Source organism: Carcharhinus amblyrhynchos, chromosome 4, assembly GCF_965287045.1.
Source record: "Carcharhinus amblyrhynchos chromosome 4, sCarAmb.v2.hapA, whole genome shotgun sequence".
Taxonomy (NCBI): Eukaryota; Metazoa; Chordata; class Chondrichthyes; order Carcharhiniformes; family Carcharhinidae; genus Carcharhinus; species Carcharhinus amblyrhynchos.
In genome coordinates this window covers 110,276,206-110,300,683 of record NC_137327.1, presented here as the reverse complement: position 1 = coordinate 110,300,683, position 24,478 = coordinate 110,276,206, and the positions used below count along the sequence as shown (strand labels likewise).

The window sequence follows — 24,478 nt, the reverse complement described above, 5'->3', positions numbered from 1 at the left end:
TTTGTTGGCAAAGGCAATCTCCAATTCTCCAACAACAGAAACCACGCCAGCTTTTAAACTGAACCTTAAGTTTCAACCCCTTCATTTCAGAAAGAAGGAATTCAAGCAACGGGTTTGTAATGATATCTCACAATAAGTACCTTTCTGTCTAATTTGTATCTGTGTTTTAATTAATAACCTCATCATTTTTACCGAAGCAATATTCAACAGCAGTCTTTGCAATATCCTAACCCTTATCTTGTTCAAGACTAAAGCTGCGGCCTGTCCGGGTTGTCAGGCGGCTCTGGGCTGGCGTCCGCGATGGATTTTGACTCGAAGCCCAGCTGGGCCAACCAGGTGAGGAGGAGGGAAACGAGGATAAAAGTATTGAAGATATGTTTGAAAGAGATGTGGATGGATCAAGGCAGAGAGGTCCGCTTCCTTCACCTAAAGAACTGATCAAAGGGAATATTAAAACTATCATCGAGTACAAGATCGCCGAGGATGGGAAGAAATTGAAGATTATCTGCACATTCAGAATCAAAATGGGGAAAGCTTCAAAAGCTGTGGCCAGGTGAAAAACCTGGAAAAAATTTGGAACCTCAGAGTATGATCCACCGGATCCTAATGTTGCCATGACAATGGTCAGTGATGATGTGTGCATGATGTTTATCAGCAGCAAAGAGGACTCTGCGCAGAAGATAACCCATGAGCAAACTGAAAGGCCAGAGATTGTGTCCTGTCGAATCTGTAAAGGAGATCACTGGACAACACGCTGTCTGTACAAGGACCCCTGGGACCCATGCAGAAGGAGTTGGCTGAGCAACTGGGACTCAGCACAACTGAGAAAGAAAAGTGTTCAGAACCTGAACCAGTCCAACCAGCTCAGAGCAAGACTGGGAAGTATGTGCCCCCCCAAGTCTCCAGGATGGATCTAACCTGCGGGGAGAGTCAATGCAGACAAATTGCAGAGCAGATAACAATGCCACAATTCGTGTCGCTAATCTCTCAGAGGACACACGAAAGACTGACCTGCAGGAACTGTTCCAGCCTTTTGGTTCCATTTCTAGAATCTACTTGGCTAAGGACAAGAACACCGGCCAGTCCAAGGGCTTTGCCTTTATTAGCTTCCAAAGTCGTGAGGATGCTGCCAGAGCTATTGCTGGGGTTTCTGGCTTTGGTTATGACTTAATCCTCAATGTGGAATGGGCTAAACCTTCATACAGCTGAGAAGGTACCTAGCATCTGAATTAACAGACCACCTGCTATTTCAAGTTGATTTGTTATCAACAAATAAAGTTTCTGGATCAGCAAGAAAAGACTAAAGCTTGTTTTTTTTTCTTTTTATTCCAATTCAATCCAATCAAGTCCAATTCAGAGTTTCAACAAGTTGGGACATTCCCGATCCAAGCTGACGAGACAGGGCTCTCACCTCCTGCCTTGGGCTTAATCTAAATGATCCAAGCTGATTGGAGTAGGCATAGTTCCTCCTCCAAGACTTGATCTCATTTGCATCTTAGCCAAAAGGCCAAGATGCTGCTTTTAAAAATTGCTTCAAATGAAGCTAAAATGTAACCTAATGACTTAAACCAAGCATAGCATGTCAATACTACACTTGATCTTAAATTGAACCATTCATAAATTAAAGGGGTTACATACACATAGGCAAATCTTTAGCTCATGAACCACGCTAAGGAATTGCCTTTTATGCAATCACAACAAAGACAGAATACTTTTCTATACAATGCCCACAAATTAGGCAAGGAAAACCCATGCCCTGTTTTGTCATGGGAATGTGCTCTTATACTACATTAAGCAAAAGGTAAAGTTGCTTAAGTCCCAGATGACCAAAGGCTGCTCTCCCCCTAGAGGAGGAGAGCTAACTAGTGGCGATTTAACATCAGGATCATCATACTTTAGGGGAAAGGCAAGGTTGAGAAGGCAGGGAAATTATCAGTGGTTCTGACAGCATCTGTGGTGAGAGAATAGAGCTACTGCTTCAAGTCTGAATTACCCTACAGCAGAGTTGAAGGCAAAGAAAATAGGATGAGGTTTGTGCCATAGGAATTATTATTGGTATAAATAAATTATTGGTATAAGTCTTGTCCTATTTTCTTTGTCCTCAGCTCTGACAAAGGGTCATCCAGATTTGAAACACTGTTCTATTCTCTATCCATAGATTCTGTCAGATCTGCTGAGATTTTCCAGCATTTTTTGTTTTTTTTTCAGATTCTGCAGTATTCTGCTTTTGCCTTCATAGATAACTTAAGCTGGTACAGTAATTGAACCTGCACTGTTGGTATCACTCTGCATCAAAAATCAGCCATCCAGCCAACTTAGCTAACCGACTCCTAAACTAAGAACTTTGCCATTGAATCTATTATATCCTTCCATCTTCCAAACTATCTTATGGGGTCATGAAAATTATTTTTATTTTTTCGGGCAGTTTGTTTGCTGTAAATCTTTGAAAAATGGATATTGGATTTGGCACAGTGGTTAGCACTGCTACCTCACAGCACCAGGGACTCAGGTTCGATTCCTGGCTTGGGTCACTGCCTGTGCAGAGTCTGCATGTTCTCCCTGTGTCTGTGTGAATTTCCTCTACGTGCCCTGATCTCTTTCCACAGTCTGAAAGACGTGCTGGTTAAGTGCACTGGCCATGTTAAATTCCCCCTCAGTGTACCCGAACCGTTGCCAGAGTGTGGCGACTACGGGACTTTCATAATAACTTCATTGCAGTATTAATGTAAGCCTGCATGTGACACTAATAACTTAAATATGGGTCAAAATAAAAATGGTGGGAACATATGGCCTACAGCAAATGAACTCAAGTATCTGTAGAAACATGTAAGGATTATTTTTTTCACTGTTTGTCAAGCAGTCTATCACAATTATTTCATGTTTGGCCAACCCTGGTTTTGATTTATTGAATGTTCATGGGTGGATAGTTGGATGGATCCCAACAAAGAGATTTATGGTTCATGATACCATTTATTGAGTTTGGAGGAAGAAATCCTTGGACTTTTTTCCATGGCAATGATTGTTCTCAGATTTGTGAAAAGATAGTTCTCATTTTGTTTGTGTTTCATTCCAAAAGAACTCTTGACTCCTGAAAGACAGTCACTTTTAGTGAAAAGCTAATCAGGTTGATTCATTGAGGTGATAAACTAACATTCCTAGACACACGGGCAGACAGGCAATCTTTAAGCATGATCATTTTCAAAGGGAATGCAAGAGTCCCATGAGATAAAGTCACTTAAGTTTGTTGAAAAATAATAAATCAATGCACAATTTTTATGGTTATTGAAGAGACAAATTATGGTCTGATGAAAATGTCCTTGTGCAGTTTGTTGGAAGCTGATGCACTTATTTGCAGATGAACAGTTGGATACAAATTATCCCAATGCATAGATGGATTTTAACACAATTTCCTATTGAGAAGCTTGATGCGTGTGTGTATGGAATTAATTTAATATTCATTGGCTATGGCTGTTAATGAATAGTGGTAAAATTATAGATTAATGCTTTCCATCTGTCAAATTAATTACTAGCACAAACAATGCCCGTACTAAATATAAAGCTGTCAAGTTTCATTCACAAAATGTTAACTATGATTCTTGGCTGCGCACATTCACAACATATTTTTAGTGGGCAGGTTGTAATGTGCATTTCTGACTTTGCACAGCTTGACTTTTTTGTAAAAGACATTACGGCTTCATCAGGTCAACACAAGGAGCCATGACAGTCCCTGCCAGTAAACAATAATGATCATTTAGCTGTCTCAGTGATCCAGCTGTCCATTCAGCCTGACATTTCCCTTAATGTTGCACAAGGAGTCTGGGACCTGTGCATTCTCCCGAGCATTTCTATTCCTCAAGTTGCTAGCTTGGCATTTAGGAAAGTACAATTATGATTTTTAGATTTTGGTCAATGATTACAGTATCCAGCTTTGACTTTCATAAGTTGCAAGAGGCTGAACACAAGGAAAACGTGTCCATCATCTAGGGGAAAGCACAATTGTTACAAGCAATAATGGAGATTCTTCAGTAATATCAATCTAATATCAATCAATCATTGTCTATTTAAAGTGAACTGTGTAATGGGTATGCCTGTGCCTTCGTGCCAACTCTCAAGGCAGAATCTGACCCATTTGTGTCAACAAGTCTGAATGAAGTGCCAGGCATGGTTGAATAAAACAAAATCAGCCAGAGTGACTGGTTATTAATGAGGGAAGCCAAGCCACTGTATTGTTGCAAATAATCTCGATAGTATACATAATTAAGGCAATTCCATCATGCTTCACTTTCCAAAAAACTGAACAATGTAACCCGCATCAAATATGTATTTCTGCTTCCAAGAATAATAAGTTGCTGAAAGGCACATGTGGACTAGAAACTGCACCACCGGAGCTGATATCGATACGTACTTTTAAGTAACAACGCTGTTCCAGTTGCAGATTTGACAGAGTGAATACAGGGAAAGATGAGAGAAAGATTAAACCAGCAAAAAAAAACACTCTGTTTGAAGTCTTGAAGGGAAAGAGACATTTCAAATTCTAGCCTAATTATACTAGAAAGGTAACTCTGTGGTGGCGAACAGTCAGAAATGGAACAGCTTTTTTCAAACTCAAATATCTCAGTGCTGCGAACAAAAGGGTTTCATAATCTTTCCAAATACCCGGCAGCTTGGTCACAAGCATATCTTCCCTTGTCATAAACACTGACTTCTTTTTAATGTACCATTTTATCCCCCTTAAGCCATCACTGTAGTACAGAGTTTGGTGAAGTTTCTGAAATGCCTTTTGAAATACAGAAATGACTTCTTTTTTGGCCCTCATCTCTTGTATACAAATCAAATTTAACACTTTTAAGTGGTTATAAGATACACAGTAGAGGTGTTTGATTGTTTTGTTATTACAAGTACTTTCGGTCTTCCAAGTCTTTCTTCACTGCACAAAATGCTGATCCTAACATTTTACAGACAGCAACAAGACTTACATTGTAGTAATATTCTGTAGAATCTATATGCAATGAATAGTTGAATGCAGTGCTCAAATTCTGATTCCTAAAACCTTTTCTATATCAACCCATATGAGTATTTCCATTGACCGCGCTTTTTGTTTTTGTGCTATAGTCTTCAACATCCTATTCTGATGTTGTTTCCCAATTGCCTTGGCATATAATGTGGGAAGATGTGATGTTGTCCGTTTGGGTAGGAAGATTAAAAAAAGACATGTTGTCTAAATGTTGATTGATTGCAGAGCTCTGAGGTGCAGAGGAATCTGGGTGTCCTGGTGCATGAATCTCAAAAGGCTAGTATGCAGACTCATAAAGTAATTAGGAAAGCAAGTAGAATTGTATTGCTCATTGTGAGGGGAATTGGATACAAAAGTAAGGAGTTTTATGTCAGTTGTACAATGCACTAGTCCGACCCTAAATTAGTTTCCCTCAATGTGGAATGCCATAATCATAGATAAGGGTCATGGGTGGAGGGGGGACTGGTAATGTTAAAACGGCAGCGTGGGCTTGTTGGGCCAAAAGGCCTGTTTCCCGGGCTGTTTTTGTTCTTTGTTCTTTGTTCTTCTTTGTTCTTTGACCCCACTTAGACTACTATGTACAGTATTGGCCCACCATATTTAAGGAAAATGTTTACAAGGCTATTACTTGGAATTGGTGGGTTATCCTATGAGGAAAGTTTAGGCAGGATAGCCTTGTATCTGCTGCTGGAGTTTGGAAGATTAAGAGGTGAATTAGTTGAAAAATATAAGAACATAAGAACATAAGAAATAGGAGCAGGAGTAGGCCATCTAGCCCTTCGAGCCTGCCCCGCCATTCAATAAGATCATGGCTGATCTGTTGTGGCTCAGTTCCACTTTCCCGCCCTCTCCCCATAACCCTTAATCCCCTCTCTTATCAAAAACTTATCAAATAAAGATATTGAGGGGGCTCTGACAGGGTGGATGTGGAGAGGATATATCTTATTGTGGGAGAATCTAGAATTCAAAGTCACTGTTTAAAAAGCAAAACTTTTTCACTCAGAACGTAGTGAGTCTTTAGAGTTTTCTTTCAGAAAAGATTGTAGAAGCAGAGAGGGTGTTTCCAGATTTCCTGCGAATTCAACAGTTATAGGGCAATTCTCCCAAAAAAGTTCTCAATGGTGAATTTGCGGAAACACTGGTGTAAATCATGATTGTTTTTTCAGTGGGAGTTCAAAATAGAATCGCCCTCACTCTGTGTGCAATGCAGAAGTCACAATTGTGATTATTATTAAAAGCTTGGGAGTGGGGCCACTCACACTGAAATCTGACAGTTTTGGGCCTCAGTGCATGTGCAATGGCTCTGATCTGTCAGCCTGAAATTTGCTGGCCAACTCGATCACTGGCCAGCCCAGGATTCCCGCAGCACTGCTCCTCCAGGCCTCCAGCCCTGGCCCCCACAAGCATTCCTGGGCCAGCCTGAACAGCAGCAGCACCCACCCCCGCCAGCCTGCCCCAATCGTTGACCTCCCAATCGATCCAACTGCAGAGTGGCAGTGGGACCCCCACCCTCACTGATTGTCCTTAGGCACCACCCACAACTGGTCCTGCCCCAAGGCCCTGCCCCCTTGGCACTGCCTGATGTGCAGTGAGCAGTGCCAAGGTGCCTCCCCAGGGCATGGGCTCTTTCCCCCTTGGCAATGTCAAGGGCATAGGCTGGCACTGCCAGGATGCCCAACCCCACATTCCGACTTCCTGGTGGGCCCCAATTGCCTCCCCATCACTCCAGCGGGGTTTCCCACTCATTCCCCACAATGGGAAACTATTCTAAACCCTGCCAGAGTGAAATACTCCTGGTTGGGTGGTGGATGCTAGTGGGCCCAGAGAATTCAGTCCCGGGCCCAATACTTATATCTAACTAACACTAAAATAAGATTAAAATTATTTACCTACGGGTCCTACCGGTTTCCAGCATGGTCCTGGCCAAGCCGTCACTGGGAGATGCGCGCACGTCAGGAACGCATGTGCGAATCCCGCGAATCGGTGCACGGGCAAATGGGAGAATCGGCCCCCTCAGAACGTTTTTGGGAGAACTGCCTCCAGAGTCTTTGAATATTTTTAACAACACCAGGTTAAAATCCAACAGGTTTATTTGGAATCACAAGCTTTTGGAGTGCTGCTCCTTCCTCAGGAGAATATTTTTAAGGTGGAGGTAGATAGATTTTAGTTTAGCAATGGGGTGATAGTGTATCAGGAGTAAAAGGAGTGCGGGTCAGCCACAATCTTATTAAATATTCAAGAAAACTCAGTGGGCTGAATGGCCTACTCCTGCTTGTGTTTGTATGTACTTGAAATGCAGGAGTGAATTGTGCTCTGCAAGAGCTGCGCAGCTACTGAAACAGTGTTCCCTTGAGAACAATGGTTTGGGACTGAGTGAATGCAACTGAAAAAAAATAGAATCACCGATATTAAAAGCACCTTTATTAAGAACAGAGGCTGACAGATGAGACAGAATAGCTGATTAAGTGCTTAGCAACTAGCTCAACAGTTCACTTTGGCGCTATATACTGATCAGTTGCTGATACTGATTTTTTGATGATTGGCTTCTTGCTCAATATTTACTAAATTATCCTATCAAAATGTAGAAACAAAACAATGCTAAGTCAACACATTTCCTCCATCTGGCTCCATCATTACAGAAAATAACAGCACAGTGCATCTCTGTGTCAATTTTTTAAAATCTTTTCTTTCATTTAAGAAACTTTGTTTGATTAATAGTTGAAACGAGGAAACAAATTATACATTTCCAGCAACTGCATGAAAGTGTAATGCCTTCCAACTCATTTTTCAAGCCCGATGCTGTTTTGATCTATCAATCCAGCACCAGTTTGAAAGGCAGATTTCTGTGGGCCCTTTTAAACATATTTAAGTGCTCACGAATACAAAAAACACTGGGGACAAAATTCCTTGGATGCTTGTCCCCTGGTCACCCGAGAATCACATCCAGCAGTGTCCTTTAGCATTAACTTCACCATAGTTAATGGAGTGCTAGAAGAACTAATTTGCATGGAGCAGACTGGCACAAGTCCTCTATGGGTGCCTGCTCCATAGAATCATAGAACTCTACAGTACATGTGTCTTATCATTTTGGCCTCTGCCCATCTTGGCACCTTCAGCTGTTTAGGGCTCTTGGCCATTCTGGAACCCACTGTGGGGTACAGGTATATTGCCTTTCACTTGCTGCTGGGCTTCCTTACACTTAATAGATTGTCTCCCTGAATGAGGCTCAGGCACAGGGTGCCCCAGCATAAGAACATAAGAACATAAGAACATAAGAAATAGGAGCAGGAGTAGGCCATCTGGCCCTTCGAGCCTGCCCCGCCATTCAATAAGATCATGGCTGATCTGTCGTGGCTCAGTTCCACTTTCCCGCCCTCTCCCCATAACCCTTAATCCCCTCTCTTATCAAAAACCCATCAACCCGCTTCTTAAAAATATTTAGCGAGGCAGCCTCCACCACTTCAACGGGCAGAGAATTCCAGAGATTCACCACCCTTTGAGTGAAGAAGTTCCTCCTCAACTCCGTTCTGAACCGCCCCCCCTTTATCTTGAGGCTGTGCCCCCTAGTCCTACTGTCTTTTTTGAGCGGGAAGAGTCTTTCCACCTCTATCCTATCCATCCCATTCATCATCTTATACGTCTCAATGAGATCTCCCCTCATTCTTCTAAACTCTAACGAGTACAAGCCTAGTTTATTCAGCCTCTCCTCATAGCTCAACCCCCTCAACTCCGGTATCAGCCTAGTAAACCTCCTCTGCACTCCCTCCAAGGCCAAAATATCCTTGCGCAGGTGCGGCGCCCAAAACTGCACACAGTACTCCAGCTGCGGCCTCACCAATGCCCTATACAGCTGCAGCAAGACCTCCCTACTTTTATATTCAATCCCCCTCGCTATGAAGGCCAGCATCCCATTCGCCTTCCTGACCACCTGCTGCACCTGCAGGCTGGGTTTTTGCGACTCATGCACAAGGACCCCGAGGTCCCTCTGCACCGTCGCCTGCTGCAGTTTTTCGCCACGTAAGTAATAGTCCTTCCTACCATTCTTCCTACCAAAGTGGACCACCTCACACTTGCCAACATTAAATTCCATTTGCCATTTCCTGGCCCATTCGCCCAGCCTATCTAGATCCTTCTGCAGACTCTCCACACCCTCCACACAATTTGCCTTTCCCCCAATCTTGGTGTCATCAGCAAATTTCGACACCCTACACTCGGTTCCCTCCTCCAGATCATCTATATAAATGGTAAATAGCTGAGGCCCCAGCACCGACCCCTGGGGCACCCCACTAGTCACCAACCGCCAATCCAATAGCACCCATTGACCCCCACTCTCTGCCTCCTATTTGACAACCAATCCTCTATCCACGCTAACACCCTACCCCCAACTCCATGTCCTCTGACCTTCTGCAGTAACCTCTTGTGAGGTACCTTATCAAACGCCTTCTGAAAATCCAGAAAGACCACATCCACCGGCTCTCCTCTATCCACCGCCCTAGACACATCCTCATAGAACTCCAGTAAATTTGTCAGACACGACTTCCCTTTAATGAAACCGTGTTGCGTCTGCCCTATCAAGCAATTCCCTTCAAGATGCCTCGCAATTTCCTCCTTCTAGCTCCAACTCCTAGCCACCAGTTGCCTGATAAGCTGCCCTATTTAAGACAAAGAGGGAACGTGCATACAAAACAGAGAGGGTGAAGATAGACATAGGACTGAGGTGGGTGTGGAACACAAGAGGGGAGGGTGAAAGCAGAGGCAGGACTGGAAGGTTGTCAAGGAACAGAATGGAGTAGTGCAAGACTGTACTCGGGTAAGGGTTATATAACTATCTGGCATGGGGTTGAGGTCACATGCTACACAATCAGAGGCATATTGAAAAGCCTTCCTTTGGACTGTGTGGACGAGGTTAGAGGGCCCTGCATGGCACACGTATCTTGGTTTCAATCTTGGCTGTGGGAAGGCCACTTTGGTCATGCACAAGATGGTGTGCAAGCTGTGGTCAGTACCTAATAAATTTGGTCCTGGGGGGTTAGAGTCATGATACTGTGAGGCAGATGGCAGTTCAGGGAGGCATCTTTAAGTTGGTAGCTGAAAAGTTATGGGTGAGTATTGGTTGGCCCAAATGGGCTGCGGTAGCAAGCTACGGTGCATGTCACCTGAAGGGGAAGGGTCAAGTCAACAAAGAACATGGGGACATCAACATAAAGAATAGGAATATCAACATGGATAATGATGGGCTCAATGGTAACAAGGAAGCTGGTTAGTGACAGGAAGAAAGGGAATTGAGAGGCAATGGGTATGGAGGAGAATGGGAGATACTTGGTGATAAGTTTGAAGCTGGTCTCCCAGACAAAGGTTAGCAGCAGAAAATTTGAGATCATCTTACAATGACACAGTTTGAAAAATCAAATAGAAAAGAATCGATTAGGGAGTATCTTCCGGGATTGTGGAAGGAGCTCAGCGCACAAAGTCTTGGCTGATTGAAGATGCCCCCAGAACTGTCCTACTGAAACCTTGAAGACCATGGTGTGCACCCAGGTGAAAGTGAATTATATTTATGTGCTATGGTGCATGTAGTCTTAATTTTGATCTGATCCTTACAGAGGCATGTCAAAATGGCTGCAGACTCCAAGAATCAATGGTCATGTATGCTGCACAGGGGCAGCATGAGCCACACAGGCATTCATGTTCCCAGTGCATTGGTCATGCATTCAAGGCACCATGCTGATAGTCAGGACAAAAATGCAAGGACTGGGTACCCTTAGTTTTGGTAAAAGTCACTGGGGAGAACTAACAGAATCCTGACTTGGATTACCAGACATGAGTCCTCATTGTGACTGTGTAGTCACATTTGAAAGGAAATCTCAGTCACCTATCATCATCTAGGATGACATTATCGTACAAGGGGTAGCTATTGGTATCCAATGTTTAGACTAAGGGAAAATCAATGGCTGGAGGCTGCATTGTATTTTTTGGAAGGAGACCATTTCAGGGCAACTGTTTGCTCAATTGTATTGGTTCACAGATACAAAAAGTGGAGAATACAGGCTCCAGGCAACGTTACCTCCTTGATAGCACTGATGAGAATGAGGAGAATGGCCCATTATTGATGAGCACTGCTCAGGGAATACCTTCACCCTCAGAGCACAAGTGCACAAGAGAAACAAGAACCAACAAGACCCAGGAAGACCTAGATGCTGGCAAGGAGGGGCAAAATCATAGAAGATGCATACATGGAGACGAACAAGAGCTGCAGGTGCCTTCACTTGTCCAAGGATGTAGTAGTTCATTTTTATTAAGAACTATTCTTTGTGAGGAACACACGCTACATGGACTTGGAGGGCATCCAATGCCAGTTGCTGTGAATGTCACCACCACACTGAACATTTTTTCCAGTGACCTTCCAGGACTTCACTGAGGACTTTGCAGGATCGTACAGTTGATGACACGTAAATGCATTAAAATGACAGATGCCCTTTTCAATAAAGTTCACACCATTACATGCAGTTCCACATGGATGAAGCAAACCAGGCTGCCAGAGCTGTGGAACTTCCTGTGATCTCATGTTTTTCACAAGTGAAGGGCGCCTTCAACTGCACATATGTGGCCTTGAGAGTCCCCTGGCGGCAGCAGGTGAGATGCATAAATTGGAAAAAATTTCACTCTCTGAACGTCCAGCTGTGTGATCACAGAAAGCAGACCATGCTTGTTTGTGCTAGGTACCCAGGGACCTCACACCATTTGTACATTTTGATGCCAGAAATATTTGAGAGAGCTCAGATTTTAGAGGGTTCTCTCCTCAGTGCAAAGGTTATCACCCGAAGACATGTGCAATTACACCTGTTCATCATCCACAGAGTATACCTGAGGAGAGATACAATGCTCTATATTCAGCTGCATGATCTTAAATAGAGTGGACTACTGACATCTCAAAGATGCATTTCAGATGTTTGCACTGCTAATAAGGTGGCGCTAAGACAAAAAATATTTGAAGTTGTTTAGCGCTTGATCATGTCAAGAGGGAACTACATCCAGACAGCACCATCTCACCAAACGCATGATTAATACAGAGACTGCAGCTTGATCTTCAAAATGCCATTAAACATCAGGACACACTGATCAGTCACATGGCAGCATGCATTCAAAACTAGAGTCAAGTCAACATTGTTGTCACAGAGAATGGTTCAACAGGGCCATTGTGTGATTAAATACTCAACATCCTGCCTTTGTCAGAAGCTTGCTATGTTTACGTCCTGAACTGCCTTGGTATTTTGGAGGGACATGACCCAGTCAGTGTTGACAGAGCAGTCAATGAAATCATTTTCCCTTCATCGATAACTCTGAGTATTCTGGATGCTGAAGCATTTCTTTCACGTCAGTACAGTCCTCGATATTGTTAATCTCACAATGGCCAATCATTTCTAGGAACCCTAAGTCATTGAGCACACAGTCATGCCAAGAATTACATATCAATTTCCATTCTGTTACTTCACAGGAGTATTCCGTGAAGCACCACAAGTCAAGCATTCAGGAGTAAATTATGATCTACACAGGTAAGTGGACGAATTCATCAGGATAAGCACAATCCTCACACAACACACATTCATTCCCATGTCACACAGACTTCATATGTCATCGATTGAAGCCAACTTCCATTGCTCACCATTGTGCATGGGGAGAGTGTGAACTAATAAAGGAACAATGTTCAGCCTTAAGTGAGAGATAAAATTATGCTGCTTGGCTGCCACTCCCTTCACCTGCTGTAGACATGAGTCCATGAGGTGACCACCAGATTGTGACCCTGAATCTACTCTAGAACTAGAACCTACCCAAGTGTATTTGTGCTAGTCGAGAGTATTTGTTCACACAGTGAGAGGTATTCACCAGGTGCTTTCTCTACCTCTTCATCTGAGGTTCTGGGAGATGGATTTTCCCTCCAGTTTTGTGCTCTGTCCTATCAATTGTGATGATCTGCACAAGGACAAACAGGCTGATTGTAAGGACTATGGATGATAAAGCAGCTCAGGAGCATGTATACCTGCTGTGTGCGCTTAGTCCACTCCAGTAGGGATTAAGATGCCAGAATTTAATGTTGGCAAGTGTGAGGTGGTCCACTTTGGTAGGAATAATGGTAGGAAGGACTATTACTTACGTGGCGAAAAACTTCAGCAGGCGACGGTGCAGAGGGACCTCGGGGTCCTTGTGCATGAGTCGCAAAAACCCAGCTTGCAGGTGCAGCATGTGGTCAGGAAGGCGAATGGGATGCTGGCCTTCATAGCGAGGGGGATTGAATATAAAAGTAGGGAGGTCTTGCTGCAGCTGTATAGGGCATTGGTGAGGCCGCAGCTGGAGTACTGTGTGCAGTTTTGGGCGCCGCACCTGCGCAAAGATATTTTGGCCTTGGAGGGAGTGCAGAGGAGGTTTACTAGGCTGATACCGGAGTTGAGGGGGTTGAGCTATGAGGAGAGGCTGAATAAACTAGGCTTGTACTCGTTAGAGTTTAGAAGAATGAGGGGAGATCTCATTGAGACGTATAAGATGATGAATGGGATGGATAGGATAGAGGTGGAGAGACTCTTCCCGCTCAAAAAAGACAGTAGGACTAGGGGGCACAGCCTCAAGATAAAGGGGGGGCGGTTTAGAACGGAGTTGAGGAGGAACTTCTTCACTCAAAGGGTGGTGAATCTCTGGAATTCTCTGCCCTTGAAGTGGTGGAGGCTGCCTTGCTAAATATTTTTAAGACGCGGGTTGATGGGTTTTTGATAAGAGAGGGGATTAAGGGTTATGGGGAGAGGGCGGGAAAGTGGAACTGAGCCACGACAGATCAGCCATGATCTTATTGAATGGCGGGGCAGGCTCGAAGGGCTAGATGGCCTACTCCTGCTCCTATTTCTTATGTTCTTATGTTCTTATTTGTGCAGGATGGTGACATTAAATAGCTGATGTCCCATCTTCTAGTCAAATGTGACATCCCTGTGGATTCTAACACGTAGACTGCCTGATGTCCTTAAGAAAATGTGTTTGGAAAGAGGGGAAGTGTCACTTACCCTGGTGGAGTGCATCAAATTATTTGTTTCCTGCACCACAGGCCAGTCTTTTTTCCTGTGCGCCATGGGCATTAACCTCTCCAGCAATCTCCTCAAGAGAACTTGCTACTCACATCCCATGGAACGAAGACCTCCCACCTATCCTAGACGGCCTGGAGGAGAATCCACAGGGAGGCCTCGTTGAACTGTGGAATGGAGTGTTTGTTGTGTTTGATCGCCATGGAAATGCAGATGTTCAGCTCACACCTGGCCTGCAGTGAGTCAATGGGCGGAATTTTACCAGAACGTCCACCCAAGGTTTGTAGAATCTGACCCGAGGCCCACAAAGAATGCCATTCTCCGAGCCTCGCCCGCCCCAGAAATCGGGGCAGGCGTGCCAGTAAAATTCTGGCCAATGTCTGTGGAGGTGGCATTTAAATATGGCGCCACAGCTTTTGACCGATAGGGTAACAAATCACTGCCACCCTGCCACGAAATTTAATGCATAATTAATTAGCTGAAAAATGGAATCACAGCAGGTCCCCCCAACCCCCTGCCACCTCCCCTCCCCAGCCCTACCACTCTCCCTCCCTCCCTCTCAGCAACCCTCCGCCATCCCTACTCCCAGCCTCCCAGTACCCCCTCTGCCACCCCCCCCCCCAAATTATCGATTATCAATGTCAACAAGACCACAAGTACATTGACAATGTATCAATGACCCTTCCCATCTCACGAACCTAGTAGCGAGGATGATTTTCATCACGAAGCAGGCATCAGTTGGTCTTCCCCTCATGAATCCTGGAATGCAAAGGGAAAATTGATCATGACTGATGGTGACTAAATTCAGCGCTTGCCATTAGGGTGAGAAATTACAGACAAAGTAGCAGAACAAAGAGCTGTAAAACCTGACTGCAAAAATTAGATAATCCAGGCAGCCATCTATTACACTGAAATCACTTTCACTGGTTTACGCTGAATTATGTGACATTTGGGACTCTGTTACTGACTGTAACATAATCTTAGAATCACAACAGCTTAAAAACTGTTTCAGCTGCAACCTTGTGGTTTGTGAGTAATAAGAACACCAATTATGTAAAAAGCCTTTTAAACAAGCCAGTCAACTATTCCAGGCTAACTACTGCAGTGAGAAGAGTGTTTTATTTGAAATAATCATATCCTCATCGACTTGAGTGTTATGTTTTGGCAATTCTTGCCCATTTCTCTACCACAGGAAAAAGTGCTACTTGTAAATGTGCTTAACGCACCACTGTGTTCACACAAGAGAATCTGAGATGATAGGTAGTTAAAATGCTAATGAGTTATCTTTGATGTTGTTTCCCCATAGACTGTAAATAAGTAGCAATTTGTTGGCTTGTCTCAGTAATTGATAACACTTACGCTCATTTTGTTAAGAACTTGCTGAACCCAGGTGCTCAGGAAGGTATCTGACTGCCCTTCCCTTTCAGCTGTGAGCATTGTAAGATAAAAGATAGAGGCTGCTGTATGGGGTTTGGTAGCATCTGTATTTTGAATGCTACAGGGTCCCATAGGGCTCCGAAATGGCATCCATATTGCAAGCCCAACTTCTGGTATGTGCGCCAAGTAATACATCAGTAAAATGTACTGTGCACTGGACCTCCACTGCAAGGCTGGTGATGGTCTGGAATGCACTGCCTAGGAGTATGGTAGAGGCAGGTTGCCTCACATTCTTTAGAGAGGTGAGCACTTGGCAAATCATAACGTTCAAGGCAAAAGCAAAACATTGCAGATCCCGGAGTCTGAAACAGAAACAGAGAAAAGTCTGGAAAATCACAGCAGGTCCGACAGCATCTGTGGAGAGAGAGTAGATCCAACATTTCGAGTCTGGATGACCCTTCATCAGAGCTGAGGGGAAAGAGAGTCAACTGAGATTTATACTAATAAGGTATGGAGGGATGGTGGAATTGGACAAAGGGATTGTGAATGGGCATATAGAAAGCTGAGAAGGTGTTGAAAGTGTCCATTAAGTGGTCAGAATGCATAAATGACAAAACAAAGGTACAGCTTAATAAAAGCAAATTACTGCCGATGCTGGAATCTGAAACCAAAAGAGAAAATGTTGGATAATCTCAGCAAATCTGGCAGCATCTGTAAAGAGAAAAAAGAGGTGACATTTTGAGCTCAGATGACACTTTGTCATTAGTAAAGATCTGCCTGAGGAATGTGGTATTTGGCCTGAAGTTGGGGGCGAGGGTTGGAAATTGTGGGAAGGGTAGAAAGAAGGTGAGCAAAAAAAAATGGAGAATGAGATGAAATGAAATAAAATAATATAAATGGAAATGGGGTGGAGGAGAGAATTCATGCTTTGAAGTGGATGAACTCAATGTTCAGTCCGGATCACTGTAAAGTGCCTCATCGAAAGATGAGGTGCTGTTTCTCCAGTTTGTGTTAGGATTCTCTAGAACATTGCAAAAGGCCAAAGATAGACATGTGGCAGAGAGCAGGGTGGTGTGTTGAAGTGGCAAGCAACAGAAAGGTCTGGGTTCTGCTTGCAGATGGACCAAAGGTGTTCAGCAAAGTAGAGACCGGATTTCCTTCTCCTTGACAACTACCTGAGGCTGGACCAGACTGTTTGCAACCTTGGTGTCACGTCTGATAAGTTTTTCACCATATATCTGTGCCAAGACTATGACTGCTGACTTCAACCTCCATGACATTACCCATGTCTACTGATACCTCAGCTCTTCTACTGCTGAGGTTCGCATTCATACATTTGTTACTCCACACTTCACTATTCTAATACAACTTCCCACATTCTACACTTCCTACTCTTGAGGTCATTAATTTGTTTGCTCCACATTGCAGTTGCCTAAGCCCTACACCTCTCCATCTCATTTTCCTCCTTTAAAACACTTTTTAAAAGTTACGGCTGGAAAGGTTGCGAGTCTCCTAAGCACTTTTAATAGCATAATCCACTTTGTGTCAATAACTGATTGTCATAGAAATCTCCATTTCCATGTGATCAGCAGGCCCATGACAGTATTCTCCAGGCCCGCTTGCACCTTCCAACCACCACCAGGAATGATTCCCACCAGCGGGGTTTACAATTGCTCCAAAGTAACGGGGAACGGGCGTCCTGACCCCGCTGGTGGGGATAGAGGTCATTGAGGACCCACTGGGAATTCAGTACCAGCCTGGCACCTGACACTCACTGCCTAAGGGGAAAACTGGTATTGCCCATTGGGCACCAGGCAGTGCCAAGGGGGCTGTGCCAGAAGGGTGCAGGGCATTCTGGGGGCAGCAGTCTATGGGGGGGCAATTGGTGGGGGGAGACCTGCTGCCACTCTGCACTCGGAGCATTGGGAGAGGGAAGGAGAAGAACGGTCAGGCCTGGTCATCAGGGTGGGTGGGTCAGGGCTGACCATCAGGGGTGGTGGGACATCAGAACTGCCCTAGGGATTTCCGGTGGGCCAGCGATCTGGGAGGTGGGGAGGGGAAGGTCAGGAAGACCGGTGATCAGGGGATTCTGGGGAAGGTCAACGATCCGGAGGCTGGAGATGGGGTTGGGGGGTGCACTGCATATACGCCAATCCCCACACTGATATATCAGTGCATGCACAGTGGCCTGCTCAGCAGTATGCCACCGGTCTCTCAAGCAGGAATAGGCCCCACTTCCCCAACTTCCCAGAGGGAATCACGCTGAAGCACTCTGCAATGCTCAGAGTGTCAGAGATTCATTCTGGTAAGTACTTCCAACCTCAGAGCTAAACAAGGCTGACACTATCAATTCAGGCTACCATGGAAATGAACTTTTATGTTTTGGAGTCTTCCAGGCTTCTGGTGGCAACATCTTCTTCCAGGCAACATCTTGTAGTTTGCCATCCATTGTTGTGTAAGAGTGGTCACTGATGCTCCCTATTCAGAGATTATTTATTTTACTTTGCTCCTTCCCAGGGGGCAAGAGTAGGGAGAGCCAGCATGAGGATTTGTGAGGATTGCAATCTTTCTCATGGTGCAGAATGCTAGATATTGTTGTCACGCAGTTTGGCACATGCCTCATGTCAATTCCACCATGTACATGAACTGAAAGAGATTCTAGTCCTATACATGCAGCCTGTGTGTGACCAGAGGTAACACATTTTGATATGATTTATTATTGTCACATGTATTAACATACAATGAAGAAATATTGTTTCTTGTGTGCTACAGTGACAAAGCATGCCACTCATAGAGAAAGAAAGGAGAGAGAGTTCAGAATATGGCATTACAGTCATGGCTAGGGTGTAGAACAAGATCAACCTAATGCAAGGTATGTCCATTCAAAAGTCTGATGGCCACAGGAAAGAAGCTGCTCTTGTGTCAGTTGGTATGTGACCTCAAAATTTTGTAACGTTTTCCCAACGGAAGAAGGTAGAAGAGAAAATGTCCGGGATGCCTGGGGTCCTTAATTATGCTGGGTGCTTTGCTGAGGCAGTGGGAAGCCTAGACAGAGTCAATGGATGGGATTGGGCTACAATCAAGACCTTTTGTAGTTTCTTGCTGCCTTAGGCAGATACAACCAGAAAGAATGTTTCTATGGTGCATCTGTAAAAGATGGTGAGAGTTGGAGCTGACCTATGCTAAATTTCCTTAGTCTTCTGAGAAAGTAGAGGTGTTGGTGGGCTTTCTTAACTATAGTTTCAGCATGGAGGGACCAGGACAGGTTACTGGTGATCTGGACACCTAAAAACTTGAAGCTCTCGGTCCTTTCTCCTTCATCTCCATTGATGTAGACAGGGGCATGTTCTCCACTCCGCCTTCTGAACTCAGTGATAATCTCCTTCATTTTGTTGACATTGAGGGAGAAATTATTGTCACTGCACCAGTTCACCAGATTCTCTATCTCATTCCTGTACTCGTTTCGCCATTATTTGAGATCCGACCCACCACAGTGGTGTCGTCAGCAAACTTGAAAATCGAGTTGGAGGGGAATTTGACCACACAGTCATAGGTGTATAAGGAGTATAGTGAGTGGGCTGGGAACACAGCCACGTGTGTCATCGGTGTTGAGGATGATCGTGGAGGAGGTGTTGTTTCCTATCTCTACTAATTGTGGTCTGTGGGTTAGTAAGTTCAGGATCCAGTTGCAATGGGAGAGCAGAGGCCCAGGCCACGGAATCTGGAGATGAATTTCATAGGAATAATGGTGTTGAAGGTGAAGCTGTAATCAATAAAGTCTGACTTATGTGTCATTGTTATTTAGGTATTCCAGGGTTGGGTGCTGGATGAGGGAGATGGTGTCTGCAGTAGACAAAGTATAGTGGATCCAGACAGTCCCTGAGGCTGGAATTGATTCATGCCATGACTAGCCTTTCAAAGCATTTCATAATGATGGATGTCAGAGCCACCAGACGATAGTCATTAATATACACTACTTGGCTTTTCTTTAGTACCAGGATAATGGTCATCTTTTTGAAGCAGATAGGGACCTCAGATTGTTGTAAAGAGAAGTTGGAGATATCTGCGAACACCCCTGCCAGCTGATCCGCACACAATGGGTGCTCATCCAGTACCCCATCCAGACGAGTCACTTTCCGTGAGTTGACCTTTGAGAAAGTTGCTCTGACATTTGCAATGATGACCTCAGATGCAGTTTCATCCAGGGCTTCCAGGGCATAGGGAATGCTGTCGCTGACCTCTTGCTCAAAACGGGTGTAGAATGCATTGAGCTCATCAGGGGAGGAGGGTGTGTTGGAGCTGGCGATTTTACATGCCTTCATCTTATAGCCTGTTATATCTTGCAGAACTTGCCATAGTCGGCGGGGGTGGGTGTGGCAAGCCTGGAACTCGAGCTCGGTCCAGTACTGTCTTTTGCCATCTTTGATGAATCTCCTTAGATCGCACCTGGCTTTATTGTATAGGTCAGTGTCGCTTGACTTGATCTAGACTTCATCATGCAGTGAATATCCCTGTTCGTCCCTGGTTTCAGGTTGGGAAACATGTGGATTTGCTTCTTTGGGCTCACAGTCTTCTACACATTTACTAATGAAGTCAGTTACTGTAGTGGAGTACTCGTTCAAGCTGGTTGCAGAGTTTTAAAATATTGACGAGTCCGTTGACTTCAAGCTGCCCCATAGGAGATCATCCGATTCCTCAGACCAACATTGCACGACTGCCTCTGACGGATTCTCCTTCAGTTTTTGCTTATAAGCCGGGAACAGGAGCACAGCCTTGTGGTCAGATTTGTCAAAGTGTGGGCGGGTGATAGAGCAGGCGGCGTGTTTGATATTTGTGTAATATTTGGTGTTTGGGCCTCTGGTGGAATGGGAGACGTGCTGGTGGTAACTTGGTAGTATGCTCTTGAGCTGGGCCTGATTGAAGTCCCCAACCATGAAGAACAAGGCCTCGGGATGTTCCATTTCAAGATTATTCGTAGTTGCTTATGTTTTGTCCAGCAACGTATTCATGTTTGCATGGGGTGGAATGTAAACTGCCATCAGGATAACGGAGGTGAACTCCCGCGGCAGTAGTAGGGCTGGCATTTTAGCGTCAGATATCTTAGGTCCGGGGAGCAGAAACTGGCCAGTGTTGCTATGTCTAGGCATCATGAAGAGTTGATTAGGAAGAAGACTCCACCCCCCAATCTTAGCTGAGGCCACTGTATGGTCCATTTGACAATTTGAGAAACCCTCTTGTTGTAAGGCACAGTCCGGTGAAGTATGTCTTGTGTGTGCATTCATTTTGCAGTTGTTCTCTCAACTTGCTGTATTTAAACTACAAAGGCAAACAATGGAAGGTCACTGATCACAAGGGCTATCCACTGCCGACATGGTTCATGTGGCTGCTTTGCAATCCAGGCAGACATGTGAAGCAGACATATAGCGTGAGACATGCTGCCATATGGATTAGCACCCTAAGCAGCAATGCTGCAAGCAGGATCCCCGCTGGGGAGGTGGGTGTAGGAGGTTGCTGAATTGAGCTTCCAGCCTGCTAATGAAATGCAAATCACCAGATTTGTATAATTATCAGGTTCTCACCTAGTCTGGGCTAGAAACTGATTGGGGCAGGCCAGATGAATAGCGATGGGTTCGCCACCCAGTGGAAATCCTGTTTTAGCCTGAATGTCCAATTTAACGAGATATTAGGGTTCTGGCCAGTGGCAAACTGGGCTAATGAATGCCGCACCCCACCCCCCACCCCCCTCCCCCGCTCAAATATGGGATTTGAATTCACGACCCTTGACCATATGCCTGGGCCTGGGATTACTACATCACCGTCACTCAAAGGGTGGTGAATCTCTGGAATTCTCTGCCCGTTGAAGTGGTGGAGGCTGCCTCGCTAAATATTTTTAAGAAGCGGGTTGATGGGTTCTTGATAAGAGAGGGGATTAAGGGTTATGGGGAGAGGGCGGGAAAGTGGAACTGAGCCACAACAGATCAGCCATGATCTTATTGAATGGCGGGGCAGGCTCGAAGGGCTAGATGGCCTACTCCTGCTCCTATTTCTTATGTTCTTATGTTCTTATGTATAAATACTGTTAACTACAGAGAGAGAAGCAGGTTTGTGCACTATGGAGCTGCACCCATTCTCCTGGAGCAGCCCCTTAACTGTCACTGTAATCTGTTGGAGGACAGATTGACAGGGTGCTAGGTGCCCTCAGAAGCTCTTCCAAAAACTGGAATCCAGTGGCATGATGGCAGCCACCTGTACCTCCACTGCAGTTCTCAGATATGGGGTGAAACCTGCTTGTGTTACATTAGCAGCTGAGACATCAGTCACCAAATGCTGCATCATGGTTAGTTCCACTTGTGCCTTGATGGAGTTGATGGCCACTTCCATTCTGGAAAGGATGGGCTCCAAGTTCTGTACTAAACCATGTGGTAAATTGGAGTCAGATCCCCAATGCTACTTAGCATTGATTGCAGGCTTCCCAATACACATGACATTTTAATGCGTCCACCCATTAGCTTTCTTCTATAAAAGGCCCATCAGAATCTTCATCTGGGTTCACTGCAGCAGAACCCATATGTAACTTTGCCCTCCAGTAGACTGACACTTGAATTATCCTTTCCCCTGCCCTGAGAGCAGCACGGTGCTAGGTACCTCATTATGTTCAGATTCCACCTGAATCCTAATTTATTAAATTCCACTCAGTAGGGGAATTTTCCCTAAAATATGCAGGGTGTACAGCAGGCACGAAAAGCGGAGTTGAAGACATCAGCACCATTGGTGTCTTTCTCCATCATCTTGTTCAGCTGATTGAAGAGAAATCTGCAAGGGGTGGTTCCCATAATGTCACACTAGCGGCAAGGCTCAGTTCCAGAAGGTAGTGCCAGGAATTTTGTCAGGGACAGTGTTGGGGGGTATTGTGTATGCAGTGCCAGGGTACTGCCCAGGTATTGATGCTCTCCCACCTGAGCAATGCACTCACCTGAGCTCCACCACACCCAACAGATGCATGCTATGGGACAGCTGTCTTAATTCATTTGATAGTGTATACTAATCAGGAAGGGAATCAAGGCTTATTGATACAAGGTGGGAAAGTGGAGTTGAGGATTACCATTTTAGATCAGATATGATGTCAGTGAATGGCGGTGTGGGCTCGATGGGCTGAATGGCCTACTCCTGCTCTTATGTCTTATGGTCGTTTGGATGGTGTGCCAATGTGAATGGATAATGTAATGTGGAGGGAAGGGGGTTATCATGTGTCGAGGTCTGATAATCAGATGCTAATTTACTGTGATGGGCTTCCCAACACTGAACATCAATAGTCCTATTATGTCACAGGCACAGGGCAGGGACAATTGCACCACATCTTTATGTTGGCATAAAATGTGATTTAGGCCTCTTGTGCAATTTTCCGCTCCCATCGCCACTCCCACCTGGAGTCGTAGAGTCTTACACCATGGAAACAGGCCCTTCAGCCCAACTTGTCCATGCTGCCCAGTTTTTACCACTAAACTAGTCCTGCATTTGCCCTATATCCCTCTATACCAAAGTTACCCATGTAACTGTCTAAATGCTTTTTAAAAGACAAAATAGTACCAGCGACCTCTGGCAGCTCATTCCAGACACTGTGTGAAAAAATTACCACCTGGATCCTTTTGTATCTCTCCCCTCTCACCTTAAACCTATGTCCTCTAGTTTTAGACTCCCCCACTATCAGGAAAAGTTTATTTTATAGACCTCTATAAGATCACTGCTAAGCTTCCAACACTCCAGGGAAAAAAGTCCTTGTCTCTCCTTCTAAATCAAACCATCAGGTCTCAGTAGCATCCTAGTAAATCTTTTCTGCACTCTTTCTAGTTTAATAATATTCTTTCTATGATAGGGTGACCAGAACTGTACACAGTATTCCAATTGTGACCTTACCAATGTCTTGTACAACTTCAACAATTCCTGTGTTCGATATTCTGACCAATGAAACCAAGCATGCTGAATGCCTTCTTCACCACCCTGTCCCATCTGTGACTCCATTTTATCCTTAAATCTATAATTCTCCCTAACGTCCTACTATTAACTGTGTAAGTCCTGCCCTGGTTCGATCTACCCAAATGCAATACCTCACATTTATCTAAATTAAACTCCATTTGCCATTCATCAGCCCACTGGCCCAATTTATCAAGATCCCATTGCAATCCTAAAGAACCTTCTTCACTGTCAACTATGCCACCAATCTTGGTATCATCTGCAAACTTAATAACCATGCTTCCTAAATTCTCATCCAAATCATTTTTGCAGACAGGGCAAGGCTGCTGGGGCACCTTGCTACAAGGATGATGGTTGGGGCACACCACTGGCCACAGGCCCCCAGTTTGAAAAACAACCCTCTACTACAACAGGACTAGAAATTTTCCCCAGCCACGTCAATACCTGAGCTGATGGTTGCAACTTCAAGATGATACAATGGTGCTGTGTAGTCATCTTTATTATCTTTTTCCTGCTCTCCTATGCTTGCCTGGGCAGATTGAAGTCCTCTGAACGGAAAAAGTGACAGGAATGGGTTGTCATGAGAAGACAGGAGAAAGTCAGAAGTTTATACTGTAGGCAGCTTGTATATGAGAAGATAGAGATGGGGGAGAAATGAGTTTTTTTTTATTGTTCATTCATGAGACATGAGCATTGCTGGCTGACCAATATTTGTTGCCATTCCTAATTGCCCTTGAAGGGCAGTTGAGAGTCAACCTATTGCTGCGGCGCTGGGGTCACATATAGGCCAGACCAAGAATTTACGGCAGATTTCCTTCCCTCAATGATATTAGTGAACCAGATGGGTTTTCCCAACAATGAACAATGGTTTAATGGTCATCAGTAGATTCTTAATTCCAGATTTTTTTTATTGATTTCAAATTCACCTGCTGCGGCAGGATTTGAAACCAGGTCTCTGGAACATTAGCTGAGTTTCTGGTTTAATAGCCTAGCGATAATACCACTGGGCCATCACCTCCCCTAATGCAAGGAGCAATGTTAAATCTGAGAA

At 44.7% G+C, this 24,478-nt stretch overlaps 1 pseudogene; it reads left to right on the top strand.

The window, feature by feature from the left end:
• The first annotated feature begins 300 nt into the window (after positions 1 to 300).
• On the top strand, positions 301 to 1,209 carry LOC145342690 (eukaryotic translation initiation factor 3 subunit G pseudogene; annotated as a pseudogene).
• The last annotated feature ends 23,269 nt before the right edge of the window (positions 1,210 to 24,478 follow it).